Raw genomic sequence first — 26,881 nt, 5'->3', positions numbered from 1 at the left:
ATAGATCATCTTAAAACCAACAAACGATGACAACAAATAGCCCTCAACACTGTAGAATGCCACTGTTGCCCCCTCGGATGCCCCTGGAGGTTGGAGGGTTAGACCCTGTTGCTGAAGAGGCCATGTACTTCAGACACAGAGCCTGTTGGACCCAAGCCGGATCAGACCTGAAAGCCTCCTGTGGTACCAGGAGGCTTTATGCAAGCTACCAAGGGAGGGAACCAACCTAGCTATGGCGCCTAGGAATGGAATCGATGACCAGCGTAGCATTATATCCCTAAGGCTGCAATAACAACACACAGACCTTGGTGGTAATCAACAGCGCCATGATTGGATTGAAGGGCCACTCAATAAGAGAGACCTACTCTAGCTAGCGAAGTCATGAGTCTCGGAGGAAAACCTACAACTGCCACTTTACTTAAACCAGCATAATCCCTATATATGTTTATATGTGTATATATATATATATATATATCAGTTTTATTCATAGGAAAAGCTAGAATTTATGTAAAAATTACTACTATCACTGACCCTTAAGAAACAAAGTTAGCTTATAAAGACGACGTAGAGACTAAGAGTGCACAGTGTGCTCTGCCAAGAGTCAAAGGCACAAGGCTCAATAATCATTGCTAATTCACTTAATCACCACACAAGAACTGCAAGTTAAACATTAATGACCCCACTTTAAACAGTAATTGGGTCTCAAGTTCAATAACCTTCTTACGGATATACACATTAAAAAACAGTGGAAGAGAAAAATACGTTCAGCAAACCTATGAACGATTTCTTTCCCACTTTCATGCCACATCACGAAAGGTGGTTGGCCTCTGCGTCACCTCACTGCATCACGAAAGGTGCTGACTCTTTGCGAGTGGACCTCTCAAGGAGGCAGCAGGCATGGCAGAGTAGGCTCTCTCTAGAGGTGAGAGGGCTTACGTGAAGATGTCAGGCTGCTCTTTAGGGACCAGAACGCAGCCTATAACATTCTCACGTCTGTGTTGCCCGTCTGTAAAATCAGTTTGATATGCAGCCATTAGACCTATTACAATGACAATTTCAGATAGTTCAAACTAATACCTTCCAACCATGGATTTTATGTGGAGTAAAACATACATTAAAGCATGTATACCTTGTAGACATGGAGATGGTAAGGATTTTGTGCACAGTAATGATACAAGCATCCTTATGCCTAAAGAAGTCCTTAGCTAGAAGGAAGCTCTTCAGCTAAGGAAAAATGAGTGAGAAGCAGGCTTCAGGACACAGAATTGTCACACGTAAATATAAAGCTGGCTTAATCACCTTAACAATGACCTATGGGCTACTTGATGGCCAGCTTCCCGTGATATGGAAGAGATTCATCAAAGTCTGGCTGTAAAGGAGAGATGGAGGGACAGTGGATGGGGCAGATTCATATACGATAAAAGCTAATGCTTGCTAATATTCAGAAGGTACGATATTATGAAGCATTTTAGATTTCAGATTTTCCCGACAAGGGATGTGCAACTAGATAAGTCTTTGCAAATTTAAACTCTCTGAAATCTGAACTGTTTCTCGTCGCAAGCATTTCGGTAAAGCGTGTTCAACTTGTACATGACAGAGAGCCGGTAGTTAAGGGATTTCTTTCCCTCTCCTTCATGGTTCCACTTCCCCATATTCAAGAAAGGCTGAGCTGTCCGACTTCTCCTCTTTATAACGTTTGCTCTGGTTTACCATCTCCCTCCTAATAAACAAATACAGAAGAAACTCTGACTCAGAATGACAGCGCTAAGATTCAAACTCGAATCCTAATCTACTCCTAAGACGCTGTTATCAGATTCGGTATTCTTTTGTTTCATTTTTCTAAGAGTAGACCACAAGAATTCATAATAGGGAAAGAAATTGTTTTCCTAGGAGATAAGATTAGAAAGAAACAGTTCGCCTTCGAGACGGAGTTGGAACGCCTCACTGCATCTTACCTGTAGGTGACAGAATTGAAATGATGTGGGGGAAGATGGATGTTTATGCTTGGATGGTTTCCCTTGGGTCAGAGGCTACAGTAGAGTCTAGGGGGAAAAAAACTATCCCATAATATTATAATAAAAGCAAGTTTTTTCTTCTTTCCTTTAAAAGGCAGAGTCTAAGTGAAACATCTGCCCGAGAATGCATATTTTTAAATTACAGTAAGGAAAAGACTCATTTACCCAAAATTAATGGCAACCAGGGGTCATTAAAAATTCCTTGCTAGCTTCCCAGAGCTTTCTTAAGAATCCTGACTTGTGGCCTCCTTGCTCAGTGACCTTAGGCAGGCTGTCCAAGTCCCCAGTATAACTATGTCATTCATAAATGGAGATCGGGAAACACTGACTTCATAGGGTCGTTACTAAGATTAAATAAGATAGTATATATCAAGCAGTGAACACAGTACCAGGACAAACCTTGAAAATTAAAAGAAAAAAAAAAGCAAGCTTAACTATCTATGTATATGTGTAAGCTCGGAAATGAAGTCATGGGGAGAGCTTCTTGTTTGAAGAATGTGGTGGCTTGAATAAGAAATGTCCCCATCGTCTCAGACATTTGAACATTTGGTCCCAGTCGGTGGCATTGTCTGGGGAGGCTTGGGTGGTAAAGGCTTGCTCGAAGAAATATGCCACTGCGGACAGGCCTGCCTGCTTGTAGCTTGTTCTTATTGCTTCACGCTTGTCATTCAGGATGTGAGCTCTCAAAGTCCTGTTCCTGCTGCCGTGGCTGACGCTTACCACTGTAGGGCCAACACACTCTTCCTACTGTAAGTTGTCTGGTCATGGTGTTTTACCACAGCAACAGAAAAGTAGCATCAACAGAAAAAAAATCAGGTTTTCAGATAGTAAATCCCAAAACTACTACTACTCTACAGAGTTGGTACCACAGCTGGATGATATCAAAATGTTTCTCCTCTGCTGCCACTTTCCTAGATGTTTTCAAAATATATTTGTTCCCCAAAGAGGAAATCATATGAATGAGAAATTTGAAAAACATTTTTTTCCTGGTACCATGATTCCATGGGTAAAGCACTGAAATGCAGGACGGGGGATTCTAGTAGCTGAAAATGGTAGAAAGGACAGTTTTTAGCATCCCACTCTCAGAAGAACACCAAGTCAAGCTGAAGGGTTAGGGGAATTGGGTGACCAAAGGCCGGCCTTCAGTTAGGTATTACAGAAGACGCAAGGTGCCTGCTCCTCTTGTCTACAGCAGACACCAAACCTAAGTGGTTTTCTCCTTGATGAGTGAGGGAAATAAAACAGGAGCTGGGGGTTTTTCAAACACATCAGGATGAAAGAAAGGAGAATACCAACAATTCACTCAGAGATAGAGCTCACCTCTAAAACCACCTACGGAAAGACTCAGGAAGTGGGTAGCTTTCAAAATATCACAGGGGTGCCTGACTCGTACAAAGACAGCAAGGTATACAGGCTGAAAGGAACCAAAGAAGAGATCGAAATTAGAAAACAAATGAAATTTCAAACTTGAAGTTTAAAGTAGTATGGCTACTGTGTAAAGCCAGGTGATGGGCACCGGGAAGGGCTGGAGGAGACGCAGATTAATAGCAAGAAGGAAGAGCTGCAGGGAACAGGTGTCACCATGACAACCCCAATATGTCTCATGAAGGTGAAATCGCAGAAACTCTTAAAGTGGGTGGGAAGGCAAACGAGGCAAGATAGGCATAGTCTCCAGACCGGGTGGTGAAAACCGCCTAAAATGGCATGCTCCTGTGCCAGCTCGTACCTGTAAATCTCAGCATTTGGGCCATGGAGGCAGGAGCAGGCTAGCCTAGGCCACAGCATGGAGCCCAAAACAATATCAAAGTAATTATTTAAATGTTTGAGAGCTCAGAAACTCAAAGACATGTAAGCAGAAGGATTCACTCCAGTATGGACCATAGAATAAGTAAATAAACATAAATAAAAAAAGGTAAACAAAATATTTTATATATTTATGACTTAAAGATACTTAGATACAGATTTGATTTTACCTCAAATGAGTTACTATGAGGGGACAAAGACAAGGTGGCCAAATTACCACCACCACCACCACCACTACCACCACCCCAGGCACCCCATCCCCACACTCCACCCCACCCCCCACCCCACCCCCAGTGAATAGTATAGACTTCTAAAAAGAAAATACAGGAGCCTAGAAATTTTTATGCAAACAGCAGGGGAAAATAAAAATCAAAGGTTTTATCTCTCACAGAAACCCTTGCTGGAAAAAAACTAACCTAAAGGTAACTGTCATTTTGACAGACGAAACTAGATCACAATCCCAAGAAAATTGTTTTAGAAAATAAATACTAACACAAGAACATAAAACCATACCACAGGTGAATTTAGTCTGAATGATTATCATTAAGAATCCAGACCCACTGTAGGAGGATTTGTGGACGTTTCAGTAGTTTTATAACAACAGAGTCTAGTGTACCGGAAGCAAATGTGTGCACTAAGTGTAACGTTTACAGAAGACAAGAACAAATGGTTATGTTTATGATTCTCCTTCCTCAATAACTACGGAAGGATAGCTTAATGAAGGCATCTTCACACTTCAGTGTAGTGGCTTCAGGGACAGCAGGAGGGGTGTGAAAGTCCCAGAACCTAAGAAAATGTGACCATACAGAATATCTCAGAATCAGAAGTGTGACAGTGAAGTGAGCGCCGGGCCCCGCCCCTGCCAAGCCCCTGCCCCACCCTGCAGGAATGGTGGCCCTGTCCATTGTGGGTGTCACAGCTCAAAGCATCATTTCCTCTTAGAAGCAAGGAACCCACACCTCACACTGGGCTTTTAATTTGGCAACCTGTGGCCACATAAACTATTGAAACATACTACCCTGCATTTCTCTTCCATTTCTCACACTGACGTCTATTTTAACCTTGAGACAAATAAAAATAAATGCTTAAGTAAGATATGGATTATATTTTATAATTTTGACCTAATGAGTATATGTAAGAAATTTTTAATTAATTTGATGTTTAAAGTAAATTTATGACTTAAACGTGAAAACCATTAAGATAACTAAGATTAAACAGAAAGATAATCTGGGAGATTAAACTTTGATTTTATATATAAGGTTAACTTCATTTCCATAATATATAAAGGTATATGGAAACTTCATTTCAATAGTATATAAAATATTATAAATGAAAAAGAAAGACGTGGTACTTCCATATAAAGGCGGGTTAAAGACTTGAAGGGAAAACTGGTAAGCACAGATTCAAGAAAAAGATGTATTTGAGTAAGAATGAACGAAATTAAAATGATGAGACACTTTTTTCTAACATCAAGTTATAAAATCTTCAGATCTCATAGTACTAAGAAATCTCAAAGATACTCTGCAATAGGAATGTCCACTCCATAAGAGCAATTCTGCAATAAAATTTAAAAGTACACCTGCTCCTTGGCCCAGCCAGGCCCCTTCCAAGAACCCACTCTTGGACATATGTATGTCACACCCACAAAACAGCTACAAGAAGGTACAAAAACGAGAGAAAACTGGAGCCAGCCTGCCAGGCAAAAGGGAGGCTTACAGAAATAACTGCCAACCTCCAAATTGTCTTTCTCTTTATCCAAAGGTGCTTCTTTATACTTCTTCTGTGACATTAAGCATACTGTATTATATGTGCAAAAGCATAGATCAAATTACGTTGTTCTACATGCACACTGGTGCCCTCTGATACATGGAACAGCCTTGGAAGGAGGAACACGCTATTCTGTTCCATAGTGAACTCTCCGGAGCCTTGCTGAGAACTTAGGAAGTGCTTCGCACAAAGTGTGTGTGTGTGTGTGGTGTGGTGTGTGTGTGTGTGTGTGTGTGTGTGTGTGGTGTGTGTGTGGTGTGCATGTGTGTGTATGTGTGTGTGTGGTGTGGTGTGTGTGTGTGTGTGTGTGTGGTGTATGTGTGTGTGTGGTGTGTGTGTGTGGTGTGGTGTGGTGTGTGTGTGTGTGTGTGTGTGTGTGGTGTGTGTGTGTGTGTGGTGTGTGTGTGTGTGGTGTGTGTGTGTGCGTGTGTGTGTGTGTGTGTGTGTGGTGTATGTGTGTGTGTGTGGTGTGTGTGTGTGGTGTGTGTGTGTGTGTATGTGTGTGTGTGGTGTGGTGTGTGTGTGTGTGCGTGTGTGTGTGTGCATGTGTGTGTGTGTATGTGTGGTGTGTGTGTGTGTGGTGTATGTGTGTGTGTGTGGTGTGTGTGTGTGTGTGTGTGTGTGGTGTGCATGTGTGTGTATGTGTGTGTGTGGTGTGGTGTGTGTGTGTGTGAGTGTGTGTGTGTGTATGTGTGGTGTGTGTGTATGTGTGGTGTGTGTGTGTGTGGTGTATGTGTGTGTGTGGTGTGTGTGTGTGTGTGGTGTGTGTGTGGTGTGCATGTGTGTGTATGTGTGTGTGTGGTGTGGTGTGTGTGTGTGTGGTGTGTGTGTATGTGTGGTGTGTGTGTGTGTGGTGTGTGTGTGGTGTGCATGTGTGTGTATGTGTGTGTGTGGTGTGGTGTGTGTGTGTGCGTGTGTGTGTGTGTATGTGTGGTGTGTGTGTGTGTGGTGTATGTGTGTGTGTGTGGTGTGTGTGTGTGTGTGGTGTGTGTGTGGTGTGCATGTGTGTGTATGTGTGTGTGTGGTGTGGTGTGTGTGTGTGTGCGTGTGTGTGTGTATTGTGGTGTGTGTGTGTGTGTGTGGTGTGTGTGTGTGTGGTGTGTGTGGTGTGCATGTGTGTGTGTGTGTGGTGTGGTGTGTGTGTGTGTGTGTGGTGTGTGTGTGGTGTGCATGTGTGTGTGTGTATGTGTGGTGTGTGTGTGTGTGGTGTGTGTGTGTGTGTGGTGTGGTGTGTGTGTGTATGTGTGCAGTGTGTGTGTGTGTGTGTGTGTGTGTGTGTGTGTGTGTGTGTATCCCATCAAGACAGTGTAGAAATCCTTCTCTACTGCAGTAACTACTGAGTGCCAAAACTGGCATTGGGCTCAAAGGTAAACAAGCTATCCTCTGCTGTCACTAAAAAGACAGGAATGAAAAAGTACACAAATGACTGTAAAGTCTGAAATGGCAGTGCACATAATCTCAGGAAGATAAAACAGAAAATTACTGGCAGAGGTCTCCTTTTGTTATATTGGTCAGAAAAAACACCACCGTGGCAACCTTGGAGCTGATTTCAAAGAAGTCATAGACAACAGTGCTGGAGAGAAGCATCCTAAGTCCAGGAATAGCTGTACAAACATTTTGATTCAAGAAAGGCTTGAGTGATTGCATTTTCAAAAATGATCCTGGTGCAATGGGAGATTAGTATAGCCTTAGGTTGGAGAGCTATGCAGAGGTGCACACCAGCCTTTGTGAATTTAGATTTATTGGAAGTATAACAAAAAGTCACTGACACCTTAAAAGTGTGATGTCCTTAATGGTGTAGAGACTATGACTGCTTGTAAGCACTGTGGTAGAAAGTGGAACCTTGACCAACAAGCAGAGAACTGGGAGATATCCATGAGGTTCTGTCACCACCCAGGTGAGGGAAGAGCTATGATCAGGATAAGCAGGCAGAAGAGGCAGAGAAAGAAGTGGGGCCAGGATACAGAGTCTAACACAGTTGCTGGAGGCCAGAGAGAAAGGTTTTATGAAAAAGGGGAAAATGAAGACTGACTCTTAGGTTCTGGGTTGAACAACTTCAACAAATAGGGCTGCCTATTTAGACGAATCACATGAGGATGTGAGTGATTTGTTGAGGCTGATCTGTCAATCGACAATGTCGTTCAGAACAATTGCCTGAGTTAGAGGTCAGTGCCGGAGTCTTCAGTCACAATAATAATGAGTAAAAAAAGGCATAAAGAGAATAGAAGAGGATGCTGGAGCGAAAGGATGCTAACTCTTATGGGGAAGACTGGGAGCTCAGGAGAAATGGAAACAAAGCAGCGAGCTAAGGATCAGTGGCCTGTAATTATCACCCAAGAGGTTCAAGAAGTGAAGGGCAGCCCTACCAAACCCTGCTAAATGGGGAAGAGGATGAAAGAAATGCAAACACTGCTAAGGCTCTGTGAACTGCTGGGGATCCCTAGAATGTACATGCCACTCAGAGAGACTGGGGTGGGGGTGGGGGGACCAAAAGGAAGTGGGTTAGAGAAAAGTCTCATTAAAGATGTAGAAATGATATAGCTAGCAACCTTTGAGAAATCTGGAACCGAGGATAACGGAACCCTGTGTAGGAACTTAAGGCAGACATGGAATGGAAAAAGGTGACTGTGCTTGTTGCGTTGTGATTGGTTGGAGTAATGACAGTGGCAACCAAAACACCAATAGGAAGCAAGGTAAAGGGGCAGAGCCCATCCTCTGAGTGAAGGCTCTCCCGGGACTTCCCCACCACGCACAGCTTGCATGCGTTCATGTTTCGGTTGAAAGTGTTCTTTGAAGAGTTTCCTGGTCACAGTGGGTGTCTATATAAGGCTTTAGGGCATCCAATGATTCAATTAGTCTCTGGTATAGCCAACCATTCAGATCGACATGTAGGTACAAAGGAAACAGAGATTCGAATTTCACCAGACTTGTATGCGGGAGATGAGGGAGAAGAACCCTGGAAAGCATGTGAGGGGCAGCCAATAAGAACATGGTAGGAAGCACTTAGTATCGTACACACGAGCAAAGGGTGAAAGAAAACGTAATAAGATTTGCTGAGGTCAAAGAGCACAACGGATTTCCATTTTATCACTATGTGTTACATTTACACCGTACATTTTCTATGATAGGCATATTTCATTTCTAAGTATGATTATATTTTAACAGTATCTAGTATAAAAGGAAAGCAGCCATATACTTAAATCAAGTTAAAATTGAGAGAGTAAAATTGAACACCCAATTTAATGGGTTGCTCTGTTTAAAACCACTGACTAAAATATATTAAATATTCAAATGTCTTGAAATATGAATATATTTAATAGTTTAATGAACAAAGTAGAGAATAAATATAAAAACTTTATATTCAAACTGTGTTTTGAAAAATTAAAGTCATGTCGGTCATAATTAGATATTTCTGGACTCGTTCTGAAATTCAGTAAGTATAGATTAGAATCCTGCATTATCTTCTCTCCTTTGAGTCATGCTTCAAGTTAAACAAACAGACGTGAAGAACATCTTTCCCTATACAAGAATTCCAATCAATTCAGAAAAAGTGTTGACTTAAAAAAAAAATCTTGCCACTCCCTGTGAAAGAATGGCAATAGTTAACAGTGATCATAACTGGCAAATCTTAAAATAAATAGACAATCCCGATCACATCAGACCCAACAGCCATTTTTAGAGTGGGAATACATAAAAATCATGCCTAATGGCATGATACAATATTGAATATGCAATACTGACTGTGAAATATTTTTGACCCTTATGAAAAATAAACCAAAATTTAATAAAGCTTCTAGACTCAGTACCAGTATATAAGAACTAGAAAGCATAAGTTGGGAGGACGTGTTGGTGCACTCCCATAATCCCGGCACAGAAGAGACTGAGGCAAGGGGATGGTGAGTTCAAGACCAAGCTGTAATATATAGCAATACCCACACATGTATACACACACACACACACACACACACACACACACACACACACACAAAGCTATAAATACAAACAAGGCAAATAACACCACAGGATAAGATCAGGTTCAGGATGTAGGAAATAAAAGAAGAAAAACATCATATTAAACAGATAAATGGTGTTGTGGTTTGAGTGAGAATGCCTCTCATGGGATTGAGTGCTCGTTCCACTGTTGATGGGAGATGTTTTGAGAAGGATTAGGAGGTGTGGCCTCGTTGGAGAAGGTGTGTCATGGTTTGTGGGTTTCCAGGTTTCCAGCACCCCTGGTGTTGTGGATCAGATGGGAGCCCTCAGCTTCTGCTCCATCACCGTGCTGGTCATGGGTTCCTCATGAAGCTGCTCCCAAGCTCCCCACCATGATAGTCACAGCCTCTCTAGCCCTCTGGACCTGTGAGCCCCAAACTAAATGCTTTCTATTATAAATTCCCTGAGTCATGGTGATCTGTCGAGGCAATGCAGAAGTTACCAAGACAAATGGAAGAGAGAGAGAGGAGAAACTGCTAAGACTTCGTAAGACCCTGCGACAGGTCACCATCAAGACTCAACCTTTTTTATTATTAATTGTAAAAATAAATACTTTTAAAAGTAAAGGGTCTATAAATCAAACTTAATTAGCAACTTTTGGAGGTCTTAACTGGAATGAATGTGCTGTGTTTAATAAGATCAAGAAATCTAAACATAGACAACTGACATGTTTAAAATAAGAATGTTATTGGGTATGGCAATAATATTCCAAGTGGGTCGTTTTGAAGCCCGTGTTTGTAGTTCTGTACTGAACTATTCATAGATGAGGGATTACTGCACATGGACTGACTGAACACAATTGGCAGATAGCTGCCCAGTGTGTGTGGGGAGGGGAGTTGATAGCATCATCGTGTGTCCTATTATTGCATGTTATTTTAGATATATTTGAAAATGCAGTTTAATAAAAACAAGCAAACAAAACCAAGTGAGAAAGACAGTGTGGCATTAAAACCTAAGACTTGAGACCCAGGGCACCTATAGCCCTTTCAGAGGCTAAATCAACCTTCAACTTCAGATTACACACACTGCTCTAAATGTCACCACGTTGTCACTCTCCTGAACTGACATTCTCTGCTCCAAGATCTATAATAAACTGAGCCACCCAGCTACCTGCAGGGGCTTCCTGTCTCTGTCATTTGGAAGAGAAAAGAACATGTGGCTAGAATCATTCAAGTATCTACCAAGCTTCAGCCTTTCAGCAGGTGACTACAAGGGCATTAAAATTTACAGCCCATTACTTCCTAGCAAACCATTCAACCAGCAGATTCACCTGGGTTCCTTCAGCCAGAAGACCAGGGAAACGCAAGGAGCAAGTAGCGGTGTGCAGCCGAATGCACAAATATTGATGACCACATCCCACCAGGCAATGAGATTTAGTGCCCAATCTGAAACCATACCATGTAGATCCCAGGCAGCATGGGGCAGCCAGAAGAGCCTCTAGGAGATGCTGAAGCCTTCCCTCTGTCTCATTTCAGAGACAGCCAAACGGGAGAGGCATAGAGCTGTCAAACTACATCAGTTCTTCTGTGTCATCCTTTCTCTCTCCTATATACCCTTGGATCTTAACAGAACTACCATGGCTTTATGCATGCATATGAACACACACACACACACACACACACACACGCACACGTGCGCGTGCGTGCACTTCCATTTGCTTCAACACCAGCAGATCTGAGCATGTGTTCTTGATTCCAGTGGTACTCACCTCCCTTTGGAACCTATGCTATATGCCCCATTCTGTAAGTCCCACCTCACACCCACAGACCCAGGAAAATCACTCACTTGGGCCAGGGATCAGCACCCATGCATTAGCCAAACAATTCTGAATAAAAAGAAAAGGAAAGTTATGCGCTCTGTGGAATTCAATGAGGTTAGAGGAAACACTGTGGTTCCTTTTAACTCTTGAAAGCCTGGCATGGAATAGAGTAAGATATTCTAATTCAACCCAGGGTAGGAGCGGAACCATTGAGAAACCAAAGAAAGAGGAGAGAGGCTGTGTCTACACTGTGTTCTCACCTATGAACATCTGAAGGATTAGTAGCCTAACATTCCCTGAAAAATAAGACCCGGAGATGACCACCAGTCTGGTGTCAGGCAGGCCTGGGCAGCCTTCCAGGATGGAGAGAGAGCCGGAGACTACAAGAACCCTACCTGGGATGCCAGGCCCTGGGAGGGAGGGAGCCAGAGGCAGATAATTCTCCCATGGAGCCACTTGGGTGAGCCCAGGCCAGGAGCGAGCCTGAGAGGACCACCAGTTTGGTGCTGTACAACCTTTGGGGGACAGACCACACCCAAGATGACCCCTGTCAGACACCATAATGCACTAGGGGGCATAGCACTCCTGAGATGACCCCAGACACCAGGTACCACTAAGAGGAGCAAGTAAGTGGTGGAGAAATGGAAGAAAAAGAGAAACAGAAGGATGGGGGCACAATGAGGAGACACAGAACTGGAGACTTGAGGGTAGAGGGGAACTGATATGAGTAGCCTGTGATGCCACCTGGGACCATTGTGGGGTCCTGGTCTGTGCAGCCCCTGGGGACCATGTGTGGATCCATAGCCCTGCAGTAGCAGTGTCTGTTACCACCAAAGGCCAGGCAGACATCCCTGGTCTGGGCTGCCATCCAGGGACATGTTGATGTCTGAGGCCTATGCAGAACTGGCTCCGCCCCTCGCCTGGGCATCATGGGAGAACTGGCCGTGGGGATGTGAGAGCAGGAGCGCCGCCTTTTGTCTGCTGAGCAGTGGCACAGATGAGGGAGAGACACCCTCCTCCCCTCCCTCATCCCTCACCATCTGTGGCAGGTGGGAGAGCTGGCCCCGGGGTCACGAGAGTGGGAGAACAGGCCCTGTCCCTCACAGGCTGCAACACTGCAGGGACTGGGCCGGTTGACCAGTTCAGACACCTCTCAGGCCCAGATGCAGGGTTTTGAATTGGTTCACCCCGACATCTACCCCGTCAGTGAACTGCTGGAGTCCATGAAGAGGTTGGTCCTACAGATCCAAATCTACAGAATCTCCATGACAGAGGGCAAGAGAGAAATCCCAGCTCGGTTCCAGGACTGAAGAGTAGTGATAGTCAGAGGCCTCGAAGCAGACCCATGAGCCATTGCAATGAACATTTGCAAGCAAAGAAGTGTGGACCAAAGGGTTTGCTGTGGGACACACTGTGACACACTACAGCTCCCACGATGAGATTTTTTTTCTATTAGGAAGGGGAGGTTTCAAGGGTGGAGGTGGGTACGAGGGGAGGGGAAGATGAGTGGGATCGGGGTGAACGATGTGAAATTCACAAAGAACCAATCAAAGTTTAAGAAAAGAAAATGAAAGACCAATGTGATTAAGGGTGATGAGGTAAGGGTGGGGTCAGAAATGAGGGCTAGGTGACTGTCTCACCACACTCCTCCTCTGCTCAGCCTATATGCCAGCAATCGTGCATTAAACAATTCCAGTGTCTGCTTCTCCGAAATATACCAAAGGATGGTGAGACTCGGAGGGAGAGCATGGGGAGAGCATTGTAGTGTGTCACAGTACTCCAAAGGATCCGGAGGACTGTAAGCACAGCATGGCATGCGCGAGCGAAGGGGTAAAGACACTCCTGCAGCGTCCACATTCTCTCATGTACCTTCTCTACGTCTAGAGAGAAGAGGAAGGGTCTCTAGAGAAAGATAAAAAGCATGTTCAAAGACTGGATCCGTAACACGCATCTCAGCTCCAATTGTGAGGTGAGTCCTCACTTGTTTTGAATCCAAACCAAGTGTTCCTTGCACAGAGCTCTGTGTTTTCTAACTCCTGCTGAGAAGGGCATGGGAGGGTTCACATCTCCAGGGAAAAGACATCAAGGAGAAGGAGGCTTCCTAAGTAGGAATGTGTTGCTAATGCCACCATGTTCCCAGAATACATTTGATTTTTTGCAAAAATTCAAACGCCCAGGGTTTTTCTTTTACTTTTATTTTTATTAGGTCATAAAAACGAGTGAGATAATGATTCACACTAAAAAGAATTATTTTCAGGTTTTAAGCGATCACCATGTTTCTAACTCTTTTCGTATTATCTTAATTACCGTGAGACTGCAGAGTATTTACAAATGTAGAGGAAAGTCACCCAGATGATAATATTTCAAACACTCCCTACATTCTATTTAATTTAATAAAGCCACAAGCCATCCTTTGCAGAAATAACTGCCTTAAGCTTAAAAGAAAAGAGTTTTCCGTTTAAAAGTAGTGAAGTTCAACATTTTTAAAGTGGGTTGTTTTATTACAGTGTCTATAGTAAGAGGAAAACTACTAATGGAAGAGATTCAAGGACAGCGACCTCTTCTGATCATGTTCAATGTGCATGTACATCTGTCTGTCTGTCTGTCTGTCTGTCTGTGTCAGAGAACAACTCTTGCAGGAGTCTGCTCTTTCCACAGTCATGGGGGTCCTGGGGAGAGAGCCCAGGTCCAGGCTCTCTGGTACCTGCCTTTCCTGGTGAGCTGCCTTCCCTACTCCTTCTCATACTTGCTGCTCCTTTTCCCTCTAGTTTGGCCATTTTATCGAAGGCCTTTATTATTTGGATTTTCTGCGAAGGACTGGACTTGTTTTTGTGGAAACAAAGACAAATAGAAAGAGAAGAGGCACAGCGGCAGTGTATGCAGCCCTGGTTATTGCAAAGGAGTCAGTCACCATTACTTGAGTTCTGCACTGACTCAAGGACAAGCACAGGCAAGGGATAGGCTGTCGGGTGGGGACACGAGGAGTCCTGCACATACTTTTGTTGGAGGCCAGTGCCAGGGGAAGCTGGAGGCATTCCACTGGCTACAAACTGGGCCTCTGTGGACATAGAGCTTTCTCTGACTGGCCCAGAATTGGAAATGGGAATAAATTCCCTAATTATTACAAAATAGTTATTTAGTTATTTTACATATGAGAGTACACTGGCGTTCTCCTCAGACACATGGTTGTAAGCCATCATGTGGTTGCTGAGATTTGAACTCATGATCTCTGGAAGAGCACTCAGTGCTCTTAATGACTGAGCTATCTCCAAGAAAAAAAAAATCAATCCCTATTTTTTGTACTCAGAGGAAGGCACTTACCTCTGTGGTCATAGGGCTCCAAACCCAGGGGACACGTCACACCACTCCACTCGTGTAAGGGCCACAGAGACAACATGAAAACACTGAAGCTGACAGATACAAGTTAAAGACAGTTGCAAGCCACTACACACAGGTTGTCTTCACTAGCGAGGGTAGCAAGGGAAACAAAGTCCACCAGCTCTAAGAAAAGAGGAGAACAGCGCTGGACTGAGAAAGTGCTATCACTGCAGAGGTGCCCCAGCACTGACGCAAAACCACTGTGAGCACCAAACAAAAATGCTGTCCAGGGAATATGGTCCAGAAGCCAGCACACTCATGACCCTGTCCACTCCACTACACTGGCCAGAGTCACCAATTGTATGGTGCACAAGGCACAATGTTGTTAAATATGTATTCTTAATGTCACCTCACTCAAGAATGGCAGAGTTGGGATGCCTACAATCAGTGGTTGTCAAGAATGAGGGTCTTATATCCAGATCTTAGGCATTGGCCCCTGGTTGAGGACACCCACCCATCTCAAAAATATTAGCACAGTATTGTTCCTGTCTAAAAGAAATACAGGGACAAAGAGTGGAACAGAGACAGAAGGAAAGGTCATCTAGAGACTGCCCCACCTAGAGGGGGGGCATCCATCCCATATGCTGCTACCAAACCCAAACACTAATGCTGATGCCAAGAAGTGCATGCTGGTAGGAGGCTGATATAGCTGTCTCCTGAGAGGCTCTGCCAAAGCCTGACAAATACAGTGGCAGATGCTCGCAGCCAACCATCAGACTGAGCATGGGGACCCCAATGGAGGAGTTAGGGGAAGGACTGAAGGAGCCGAAAGGGTTTGCAACCGCATAGGAAAAACAACAATATCAACCAATGGAGCCTCTTGCCTCGTCTTCACACCGTGGGAGGCAGAAGGAGAGAGTGGGTGGGAGGGTGAGCATCCCCACTTCTGTCCTTCATAGGGACAAAGTCCACAAATCTTCATAACTTAGAAACCTCAGCTAGGAACCCTTGTATTGGGGGCTAAGTTTCCAGAGCAGAGGGACAGTGTCAACATCAGAGTTGGAGACTCCCAGGAGGGGACTGGGAAAGACAGAGAGTACCCATGATGACAGGAGGTTGGGAGGGGATAAAAAGGGAATCAACTTACTGTCTTAGTTGAGGTTTTACTACTGTGAACAGACACCGTGACCAAGACAGCTCTTATAAAGACAAATTTAATTGGGGCCGGCTTACAGGTTCAGGGGTTCAGTCCATTATCATCAAGGCAGGAGCATAGCAGCATGAGAGTTCTACATCTTCATCTGAAGGCTACTAGCAGAATATGGCTTCCAGGCAGCTAAGATAAGGGTCTTAAAACCCACACCCAGGGTGACACCCTACTCCAACAGAGCCATGCCCACTTCACATCTTCTAATAGTGCCTGCCACTCCCTGGGTCAAGCACATACACTTACTATTAAGTCTAGAAAAATGTGCTGTCCATTCAGTGTCTGAACTGCCCCACAGCTCAACCAAAATGCCAGGAAGAGTGAGGCTCTGGTGCTATCCCAGAACAGGAATAGCATCCCTGTCACTTCAGGTGGCACCTTCCTTTTTGGCCTCCAGCATAAATTCTAGCTTAAAAACAAGGGAGCAAACAAAACCCTGGACAGTCAAATGAACATCCCCTCAACTTTTCCTCTCTCCTCTCCTCTCCTCTCTTCTCTCTCCTCTCCTCCTCCTCCTCCTCCTCTCTCTCTCTCTCTCTCTCTCTCTCTCTCTCTCTCTCTCTCTCCTCCCTCCCTCCCTCCCTCCCCCTCTCCCCCTCCTCCCTTCCCCTCCTCCTCTCCCTCACCCGCACCTGCTGTCGAGACACTGAGCTGCATCCCATGCCCGGGCACCCCTTCCACAGTTTACTCTGAGATGGGTCTAAGTTGCTGCGAAACTCTAACCCAAGCAGACCTTGACCTTGTAATCCTCCTGCCTCAGACTCTGAGCCACCCACCAGTTTAAACTTGACTTCCCAGTCCCCATTTTTTCAATATTCAGTAGTAATTTTTTAATTATTATATCATTTGATTCTAGGGATAGAAAGTAAATTTTCTACCCCCCATGAATAAACATTTGCCGTGCTAATTTTGAAATACACTCTCTTTGTTTTCAAGAATGTGGTCTTTGACTCTGGAAGCACAGTGATAACCCAGGGGCACCTAGAAGGGGGCTCTTGTTGAGAGTGACATTTCAGGACACTTATTCCTTCTGCCTCAGAAAAAGTAAGACAGAGAAGGTTGTTTAAATTCATTCTTTTACAGCTTCCCAGTCACGCCGTTATAATCTGTACCAAGTTTAAAATGGATAAGATTGCAAAATAAGACTGAGGGAAACTTCTCCATGTTCAACCTGTAACCCGCCCTACCCCCACCTCTATGATTCTACAGAGGAAATGACAAGCCTACAGTATGTAGCCCAAGCCCCAGAACGCACTGGACGGGCAGCACCTAGGTTCCTGGTTTGAGTAGGTGTTATGGAGTAACCGTGTCTCTCAAAGTCCATACTTTGAAATCTTAGTGCCCAAGGCCACCACGGTTGGAGACAGATCCTAAGGGATGTAACCAAGTCCTAGAATTAGAGGATTCCTGATAGGAGAAAACACTATCCTGTTTTCTCATGTGAAGGAAGACACAAAAAAGAAATATCTGTCTGCAACCCAGAGGAAAGCTCCATCCAGAAGCTGATCATACTGACCACTCTGTGCTGTTGGATTCTTAGCCTCCAGAACAGTGGATCTCATCCTTCCTGATGCTGTGACCCTTTAATACAGTTCCTCATGTCATGGTGACCCCCAGCCATAAGATTATTTCATTGCTACTTCGTAACTGTACTTTTGCTGTTGTTATGAATCATAGTGAACTGTGGGAGTTCAGAAATCACGAGTACCTGATGTGTAGGATATCTGATGTGAGACCCCCCTGAAGGAATTGCAACCCACAGGTTGAGAGCCGCTGTCCTAAAGCAATGGGAAATGAGTTCCTGTGGCTTACAGGATACTCGGTTTGGGTTACTTTATGATAACGCCCTGAGCAAATTAAAGGAAGAAAAGGCAGCTTGGGAAATTATTCAGCAAGAGGCCAGGCAAGAGCAAGCATGATAAAACCCCACCCAGTAAAACACAGAGTCAAAGTTTCCAAATGCTTGCTACCAAGACCTATTATAAAAAAGCAAAATGACATGCCATGATGCTCTGGGCATGGACACACATGATCTATTAAAGTTTCAAAAGCAACATTTACTCACAATGTGTAATCCATATTGATAGTTTATATTCGGGTTTTTACAATGTTGGTCCATGACTCATACAAATTGATTTCTGGACCTTAACTGTCTACAAACAGCAATATAAACAAGACTCATGAGAAGAAGATGGCCCATGAAAGGAGGGGCTTCTCATATGAACTAACAATATGCCTTTTCTCCCTGAAGTATCACACACACACACACACACACACACACACTCACACACTCACACAGACACACATATAGACAAACACACAGACACATACACACACACATATAGACAAACACACAGACACATACACACACACACTCACACACACAGACACAGACACAGACACACACACAGAGACACACTCACACACACACACACTCACACACAGACACACACACACACACACACTGTTCCTTCTTTATCACAGCAGGGAACCATAAGTCCCTGACAGTACAGAAGAGTTATACCACTGGAAGTTTATACTCTCGGACTTATTTTCTCTACCTACCATGCACACCTCCCAAATCCTACCCATTGTGCGATAACATGAGAAGTGGTGTCTTTATAAGTTACTTGCATGTCACCGTGACCAAAACACCTCCCAGAAACAAGGTCAAGGGAGAAAGGTTTCTTTGGGCTTATAGAATAGGAAATCTCAGTCCATTACGGCAGGAAAGGCACACTGGCTTGGCCGAGACCACCCAGAGGGGGCGTGTGGCAGCGGCTAGTCTAACAAGCAAGAAATGTGGTAGGGTCTGACTTTCAGTGATCTGCCACCAGAAACCTTCCTCTGTCATCCAGGTCACCAAGTTCTAAAGGTTCCACCTTCCCCCTTCCCCAAGGTAACAATATCATCTCACAAAACTTAGAAGAGATGCCTACTGATGGCATGGAAGTCTATTAACTATCTCTCACTATTTTTGCTTGACTTGTGAAGTGAAGGTCTTGAGTCAACTGAAGTAGTCCTGAAGGAAGGTCTCGCATAAATTATGTCCTCATTGCTATGTAGACCTTCATTTCATATGGATGTGGCAACCTTGAGTAAGACACGTCTTGTAACTTTTATTTTCCACCAGGGGGCACCATGCACAAGGCATTGGATACCAACGGCACCTTAGAGATAGCCAAAGTTGGCAGGCAATACTGGAAAAACAAAAACAAAACGGTCATGCTTCAGACCATCTGACACAACTCTATGTTAGACAGTAGAGGAGAAGAGTCATTCTAGTGAGTGTTTGTAAGTTCTTAGTGTCTGGAAAGTTCAAGGTCATGGTGGAAACTGGCACACCAGTTCTAAAGGAGCTGTGCTCTGTTGTCTTCAGGCTTTTCCTGTTGGCCTTTAAGTTAGAGAGCGAGTACTGGCCTGTGGTGCTTCGCTCACCGGGGTCACCGTGGATCCCCCTGTTCTTCATTCCCCACTGCCCTCATCCCTGACCCTTGTCTCCCCTCTTCTCCACCCTCACCCCAAATAGTTCCCACCCTTGATTTCATGTCATGTCTCTTCCCTTACCTTCTTTTCCCTGACTCTTTAAGATCTCTTCCTTCCTTCTCACAATCCTGTCTAGCTTCCCAGCCTACAGCCACATGCACACACAGAGGTAACGTCAGGTGTCTGTCTGAGTCCTGCTTGTTGCACTTAACATGGTTTCCACTTGCAGCAAATTTCTTGGAAATGTCATGGTTTCACTTTTGATTGCGTAATAAAATCCCATTCGTGTAACTGTCACATTTACTTCATCCATTCATCCGTTTGCAGACATCTGTCCATTGCCTGTCTGTGGACATAATGAGACAATTAAACACAGGTGTGTAAGTATCTCTACGCTACACTGACTTAGAAACTTCAGCGTTATCCATCTGAGTCATGTGGGGTGCTGTCGTTAATTGCTTTAGAAACCTCCACAGTGGCTGCACCAGCTCACACCCCCATTGGCAGTCCTTTTTGCACATCCTCAGCCAGGATTTGTAGCCCTTTGTTTGCTTAATGACACCATCCTGAGTTGAGACAATGTCACAGAGCAGAAATAATTTGCATTTTCCTGTAGATTAAAAGCATTGACCATATTTTATGTATTTATTGGCCATTGGTAACTCTTTGAGAACTGTTTATTAAATGGATTGATCGGTCCACTTATTGATGGTTTTGTTGTTTAATTTTTGCAATTCTTTATGTAATCTAGCTATTTTTTAACTACTTTTAGATTTATGTAATTTTGTGCCCGAGAGTTTTACCTTCACCTATGTCTCTGTAGTACATGTGTGCCCAGTGCTCACAGAGGTCCCACAGAGGTCAGTAGAGGGAGGGAATTGGATCTCATGAAACTGGAGTTCCACACTGTGGTGAACCACTTCATTGGAAATGGCCACAAACTCGAGTCTTGTTTCCTAAGGTCACTTTGCTAGTGTTGAGTCTGGAGCAGTTGACGTCCACAACTGGCTTCACTCTTTCCCCTGTTTTACACACCAGGTCCCTCTGCTGCCCGGACTTCCTGTGCAGCCTGTGGGCTGGGCAGACTCCCCAGATCCTACTCTCTAAGGGTAACTAATGGTTTGCTGGGGAAGGGAGGCCTCTTCCACCCTGACTGAGGATATGAAAACCAGCAACGTAACTAAGATTGGTACCAGGAGGAGATCTATCTTTTCATTTCCAAGACTTGCTGAGTGTCCATCACCTGCTGAAGGGATGAGGGTAAGGTGGATGGCGCTAGAGGAGCCAAGTTCAGCATTGGAACGTGGGCTGTCAGGCTCCGTAGAGGTGAAAGGCAGATTGATAATTCCCGAGACTGAGCCTCCGATGAACACAGGCTCAGAGCGACTCCAGGGTTTTTCTCGGTCGATGAGGTCTTTGCCCAACCTTGTGATTCCCTACCTGTGCTGGGCCTCCTGCAACCTGCCGCCTTCAGCTGGGCCTTCTCTCACACATGCTAAGATGAGGAGGCTCGCTGCGTTCTGGCTGTTCTCTCTTCTCAACCTCTTCTCCTTTCACCCCCGCTAGGTCAGTTTTTAACAACTTGACCTCTCAAGCCAGGAAGATGACCAGCCACTGCCATCTAGATCTTAAGGAGTGACAAGGGCTTTGTCTCCAGTGCTGAACCATCTCCCTGATCTGCCACTAGAGGTGAGGTGGGTGGGACTGTCCTGGGGACTGTCTTATCTCGCCTAACTTTCCTTACAGCTTCAGGTTTGTCCCTCCTGCCAGCACACTTCACAGCTCACCACACTGTCATGTCTTTCCCTCCACGTTTAAGGATTCTTGCATTGCCTCATGTGATTAGTGAATCTCCCTGTTCTCCTCTGCAAAGTGGTAGTCGGGGAGGTGACACCCACTATCGTCCTGCCCTGTCCTCAGCCACCGCTGGTCTCCTTCGCCCACCCTGTAAGAGCACAGCACAGCGTCACAAGTAGGAGCTGCCAGACCCAGTGTCTTCTGAAGTTTCACAAACAGCTTAACAATTTCACCGCAGTAGCAGTGCTGGGGTTTGCCATGAGCCAGTGGGAACAACGTGGCCGTGAGATCTGACAGAGCTGTTTCGACATCCAGATTGATGAGTCGGGGAATTCCTATGAAGCATTACACAGCATCCGAGAGCCTTTGCCCTGTTGAAGTTGCTTCTGTGAGTCAGATCGGATTCTTGCTGACCCAAGAGGCAAAGTAAATGTAGAGGAAGTTCTCCGCATTACCTGTCACGAACACCAATTTTGTTTGTCTTTAATTATCTGGGTAACTGCTCTGGTTCCTCTACTTGCCTTTACTGAGAGGCGGAACAGGGACAGACAGAGTATTCATGGAGGCTGCTTTCCCCCCACCCCCATCCCCTGGAGCTGAAGACCAAACCCAGGACCTTGCACACCTCGGAGCTGTTTTTCAAGTACAGCTTCTTTGGCCTGACCTCCCCACTCCCTAAAGCAATGGCTTAGTTATCTGTCCTTGCCTTGTGCCTATCAGCGTCTGGACTGCTGTAAAGTAATGAGGCCTTTCTAATTGATCTGTGTTGCTGCCCTCCTGGAATTAGGAGGGTTGTTTTTAATGCATCTTAAATAGTCAAATCTTCTTTTTAAAATATAACATGTAGATTAACTTCCTAATGTAAAAAACAGGAAAGTGGCTAAGACAGGGGTCTCCAGGATTTTCCAAGGGTACAATTCTACTCTTGAAGATAGTTTTTGACAACCACGTATAAATCAAGCCAGAGTTCATCAGATACACACACATTCACACATTCTCTCTCCTGTCTCTCTCTCCTCTCTCTCTCTCTCTCTCTCTCTCTCTCTCTCTCTCTCTCTCTCTCTCTCTCTCTCTCTCTCCCTCTCCACTGGTGTTTCTATGCCCATGGACAGCTGTCATTAAAGTCTCTGGACGTGATGGTTTGAAAACTTAAGAGGTGAAAGGTGAGTATAGGGCTGTTGAGTGAGTTAACAAACGTTTACATGGCAGAAGTGGCATTTCAGGGGAGTATGAACACACCATTTGGCATCAGCATGCAACCCCCAAGGGCAAGTTGAAGCCTACCCACCCAAAGGATCCGCAGATCTGCAGAAATCCCCTGCTGGGTGTCACTCAATAAAGGGTGCAGTCTTCTGAGTTCTGCCTCTTTGTATCTCGGGAAGTCCCACTATATAGTTCAGACATGTCAAATTATACCCCAATAACGAATGACCCCAACTCTCAATTGTTCACGACCACACAGGTTTATTAATTTCTTGAGGCGTTCTAGAGAAAGAGGTGGAAGCTTTATCTGTCATCAGCACGAAGAACCTGAGAAAATAGCTCATTGGACTGTGGTAACTGAGAAGTCCTGTGATCTTCCACATGCAAGTTGAAGACTCTTTGCATCCAGACCAAAGGCCGGAGATCCCGTGGAACCCGTGGCTTGTCTGGGCACAAAGACAAACAGTGCCCAAGCAGGAGGAGGTGTATTTTCCTCTGCTCCCTGTTCTTTTCAGAACCTCAGTAGACTGACAAAATGACACCTACTTAACGGGAGAAAGCAGCCTAGTTTACTGAGTCGCTATTCCAGTGCTAAGGTTACCCATAAGTGTCCTCACGGGCACAGACACAGAGCCAGTGCCTGAGCCAATCCACATGATGCATAAAGCAAGCCATCACATCCACACCACATGCCAAGCAAAAGTAGCTCTGGCTTTTCTGGAGAGAAAGGGCGGACAGAGAGGGCGGTGTAGCGCTTCCTGGTGCATTTGCCCACCGCTTTTCCTGCCTGTATTTCATTACCCACCCACTTCTCCTCAAATGGCCTGTGATGACATAATAGGTTTGACCCCCAAAGATTCCTGTGTTCGAATGCTTCCCCCAAGGAGAGTGGCACTATCAGAAGGTGCGGCCATATTGGAAGAGGTGTGGCCTTATTCGAGGAAGTGCGTCACTGTGGAGTCAAGCCTTTGAGGTCATACACAGGCTCAAGCTCCGCCCAGTGAGGAATTCCAGTTCCCTCCTGCTGCCTAGAGATCAAGATGTAGAATTCTCAGCTCCTCTAGCACCACGCTGCCATGCTTCCCGCCATGATGATCACGGACCAAACCTCTGAAGCTGTAACTAAATCAGCCCCAATGAAATGTTTGCTTCTTTCCTGGGTTTAGCAGAGGTCAACGAGAAGCTTAGTAAATACAAATACTGGTCTACCACGCCATTAGTTATTCTCCTTCGGAGCCACTGCTCCAGTGACTGCCTCTCGTGTCACCCCACGCCATTCTTACCACCTGTCTATGCAATCCGGGTTCTGGTCTTACCTAAGAATAACAGGCCTCTCCCTTTATTCTCAAAAGTACAGAAAGTACACGGATAGACACATAAACACAGTTAACAGAGGACTTGATTGTAACAGAGGGGATTATAATGGAGAACAAGAAAAAGTACAGCACTGGATATAGCCGTGACTGCTCCTGGAGTTGTGTCTGTCAGCCATGCCCCTGTGCTGCCCTTAGTTCCATGGTTCCCTCTAGCCCATTCATGGCCATGTGCCACAGACACCCACAGTACCCTTGCCAGTCCTTCTAATAATCCACGGCTTTCTCACTCAGAGGCAATGCCCCCATAGCAATACAGAACTGTAATTCTTCACACAACCCTCTCTGCCCTAGGTGACTTTATTCGTAGCCTGTGTGGATGAGCTTCTAGGTGGGGAGTTGCCATTATGTGAACGAAGGAGTCACTAAAGAGTAATTTTACTGAGGGATAGTGAGTGCCTTCTATCTCAAAAAGAACAAATTACAAGATGATTCAAAATAATCTTTTCTACTCATGAAAGAAGGGAGTGATGTGTGTTCTATGTATATATATATATATATACACACATATATATATGAATAAAGTGAGTGTGTATGAGGATATATATATGCTTATATACATATATATATATATGAAATTTGGATATTCAGCTAAGTGCTGATTTACACTATGCTATTTGGAAATTTCAGTATTTTATGTAATTTCTTAATGTAGTTGAAGATGACATCTTAGCATGCTGACATAATTTGTTACAGCATTCTCTTTAACTGGATGTTTCTCTTTAGTGTAATGAATGAGGTTATCATATTACTTCATGCATAGGAACCCTGCTTTTATTAGATTTTAAGATTTTTATTTATTTTACATAAGTGAGTACACTATAGAGTGAGTACACTGTAGCTGTCTTCAGACACACAAAAGAAGGTTTCGGATACCATTACAGATGGTTATGAGCCACCATGTGGTTCCTGGGAATTGAACTTAGGACCTCTGGAAGAGCAGTCGGAAATCTTAACCACTGAGCCATCTCTCCAGCTCCCTAGATTATTTTACAGAAGCAAATTGCTCAGGATAAAACTCCTGGTCAATTTACCTTGTACTCATATCTCTAGCCCAATTTATAATCATCATATGTAAGTATAAAATAACTATACAAAATGTAACATTTTTATATTATGTTAGCTCATTCTAATTTGATAACTAATCTGTGAAATGAGGGTGGTAATGTTTTCTTCTAACATGAAAATAATTATCATTTCCCCCAAATAAACTTAAGAGCTTTGTATTAAGATGAGAAAACTACCTCTTAATATCAAAGTGCTACAATCTAGACACAGTGTGTATGGGGTCATAACCCTTTGTCCACATTTAAGAAACGCCAGCTTGAGAAAGAAATGGCCCCTTTCATTGTTAGCTTCAGCTGCTAGCTTGAACAAAGCCTAGAGTCATCTAGAAGAGGGAACCTCACGTAAAGAGTTTCCTCAACCAGCCTGGCCTGGGAAGATGTCTGTGACGTGTTTTCCTAATTTCTAATTGATGAAGGCGAGCCCGACTTGCTGTGGGCGGTGCCATCCCTAGCCAGACAGGTGAGCTACCTGAGCATCTCATACGGAGCAAGTTAATAAAACTGTTACTCCATGTTTTATGTTCCTGGTTCCTGCCTTTGGTTCCTGCCTTGGCTTTCTTCCACGGTGGGCTGTAATCTGTAAAATGAAATAAGCCTTGCCTTCTTCGGGTTTCTTTCAGTCATGTTGTTTAACACAATCAATAGAAAACAAACGAGGACACCCATCCCAAAGCAAGGAAAACTGATCAGTTAAACCTTATAAGTACCTGAGCAAGTCGACATTAGCACGGAAGCTGCCTGGGCTCGCCAACCGTGCCCTGACAACTGGAGTATTGTCAGGATCCTCTTACAGCCTCCTCTTCATCTGTTTCCTTCAAGTCTTTAAGCTTCAAGTTCTCTGTCTGCACACCACAGAGCTCATCTTTCACCGTCTAGGACTGAGGAAAATGATGCTTCCACCCTTCCGCAGGCTACACCCAGGCCATATCCTCTATGTAGGTGCTGATTTTTCTGCCTTGGCATTGAGTCCGTCTATATGACTCACATCAGTGACACATGTGTAGAAGTCATACTATGACATGGTAGACATTGCAAGTTTTTACACATTCTCATGGAACATACACCTAACCAATCTGCTGCGCTGTAAGAGGCATATGCAACAAACTCATAAATCACCAGTGTGGACTGCAGACACAGACAGCCAGGCTCCTACAATACAACCAAGACAGCCTACATCTTACGCGTGTGTAAGTGGTATTGCTGAGGGCAGCTTAGTCCTGCCACCAGACCTGCAGATACGAAACTGACAAAAAGGTCAATGCGATATGACAGCAATAGCATCTGTGGAAGTGAAAGTCCCAGGAGAGAACAAGATGGCAGCTCCTGCCTTGGGAGAGGACATGTCAATAAAACCTGAGGACCCAGAAGACTTGGAGAAAGAACCTTGGCAAGTAACTAGCCTGGTACCCTGAAAAGAACACGACTTTCAGTTGGGAAGCAAACAAAAGTAATCGCTACATTTCACTACTTAGCAAGGGGTATTTTATTGATACATGGTTCCTATAACCTATTCTTGGGTTCAAAAGGAATTTAAATCAACCTGCAGATAAAGGAGAACTCAGCACAGACAGCTGGGTCACAGTTATCACAGGGCCACGACTTTTAGGATTTAGCGCCTAAAAAATAATTACCTCGGGTTGGAGAGATGGCTCAGCGGTTAAGAGCACTGACTGTTCTTCCAGAGGTCCTGAGTTCAATTCCCAGCAACCACAGGGTGGCTCACAACCAGCTGTAATGGGATCTGATGTCCCCTTCTGGTGTGTCTGAAGACAGCTACAGTGTACATTTTAAAAGATGTTAAATCTTTATAACTATGGGCAACTGTTGATCCGATGTTTGATATCTGTGGTAGGAAATGGGGTCAAGGGCCAAAAGTCTTCCCTTGCTTGTCCGTTTAAAAAGCTTTTAGAGCAACTACAAAGTGAACCCACTTTCTTTGAATTAGTAAGAGCAATGGGCAAGTTCTACGTGTGTATATGTTCTGTGTGTGTATATGGAAGGCTTTAACTTACAAATAGCATGCAAAAATATTTTTATTCCATGATGAATTAGAAAAAAATATTTGGGAAATGAAGGTTTATCAGGCTTGACCA

General features: G+C 44.5%; 1 pseudogene; it reads left to right on the top strand.

The window, feature by feature from the left end:
* The first annotated feature begins 11,513 nt into the window (after positions 1 to 11,513).
* On the top strand, positions 11,514 to 11,631 carry LOC120095766 (small nucleolar RNA SNORA17; annotated as a pseudogene).
* Positions 11,632 to 26,881: the final 15,250 nt, after the last annotated feature.

The sequence above is a fragment of the Rattus norvegicus genome, chromosome 11 (assembly GCF_021556685.1).
Source record: "Rattus norvegicus strain SHRSP/BbbUtx chromosome 11, alternate assembly SHRSP_T2T, whole genome shotgun sequence".
NCBI lineage: Eukaryota > Metazoa > Chordata > Mammalia > Rodentia > Muridae > Rattus > Rattus norvegicus.
This window is presented reverse-complemented; position numbering and strand designations above follow the sequence as displayed.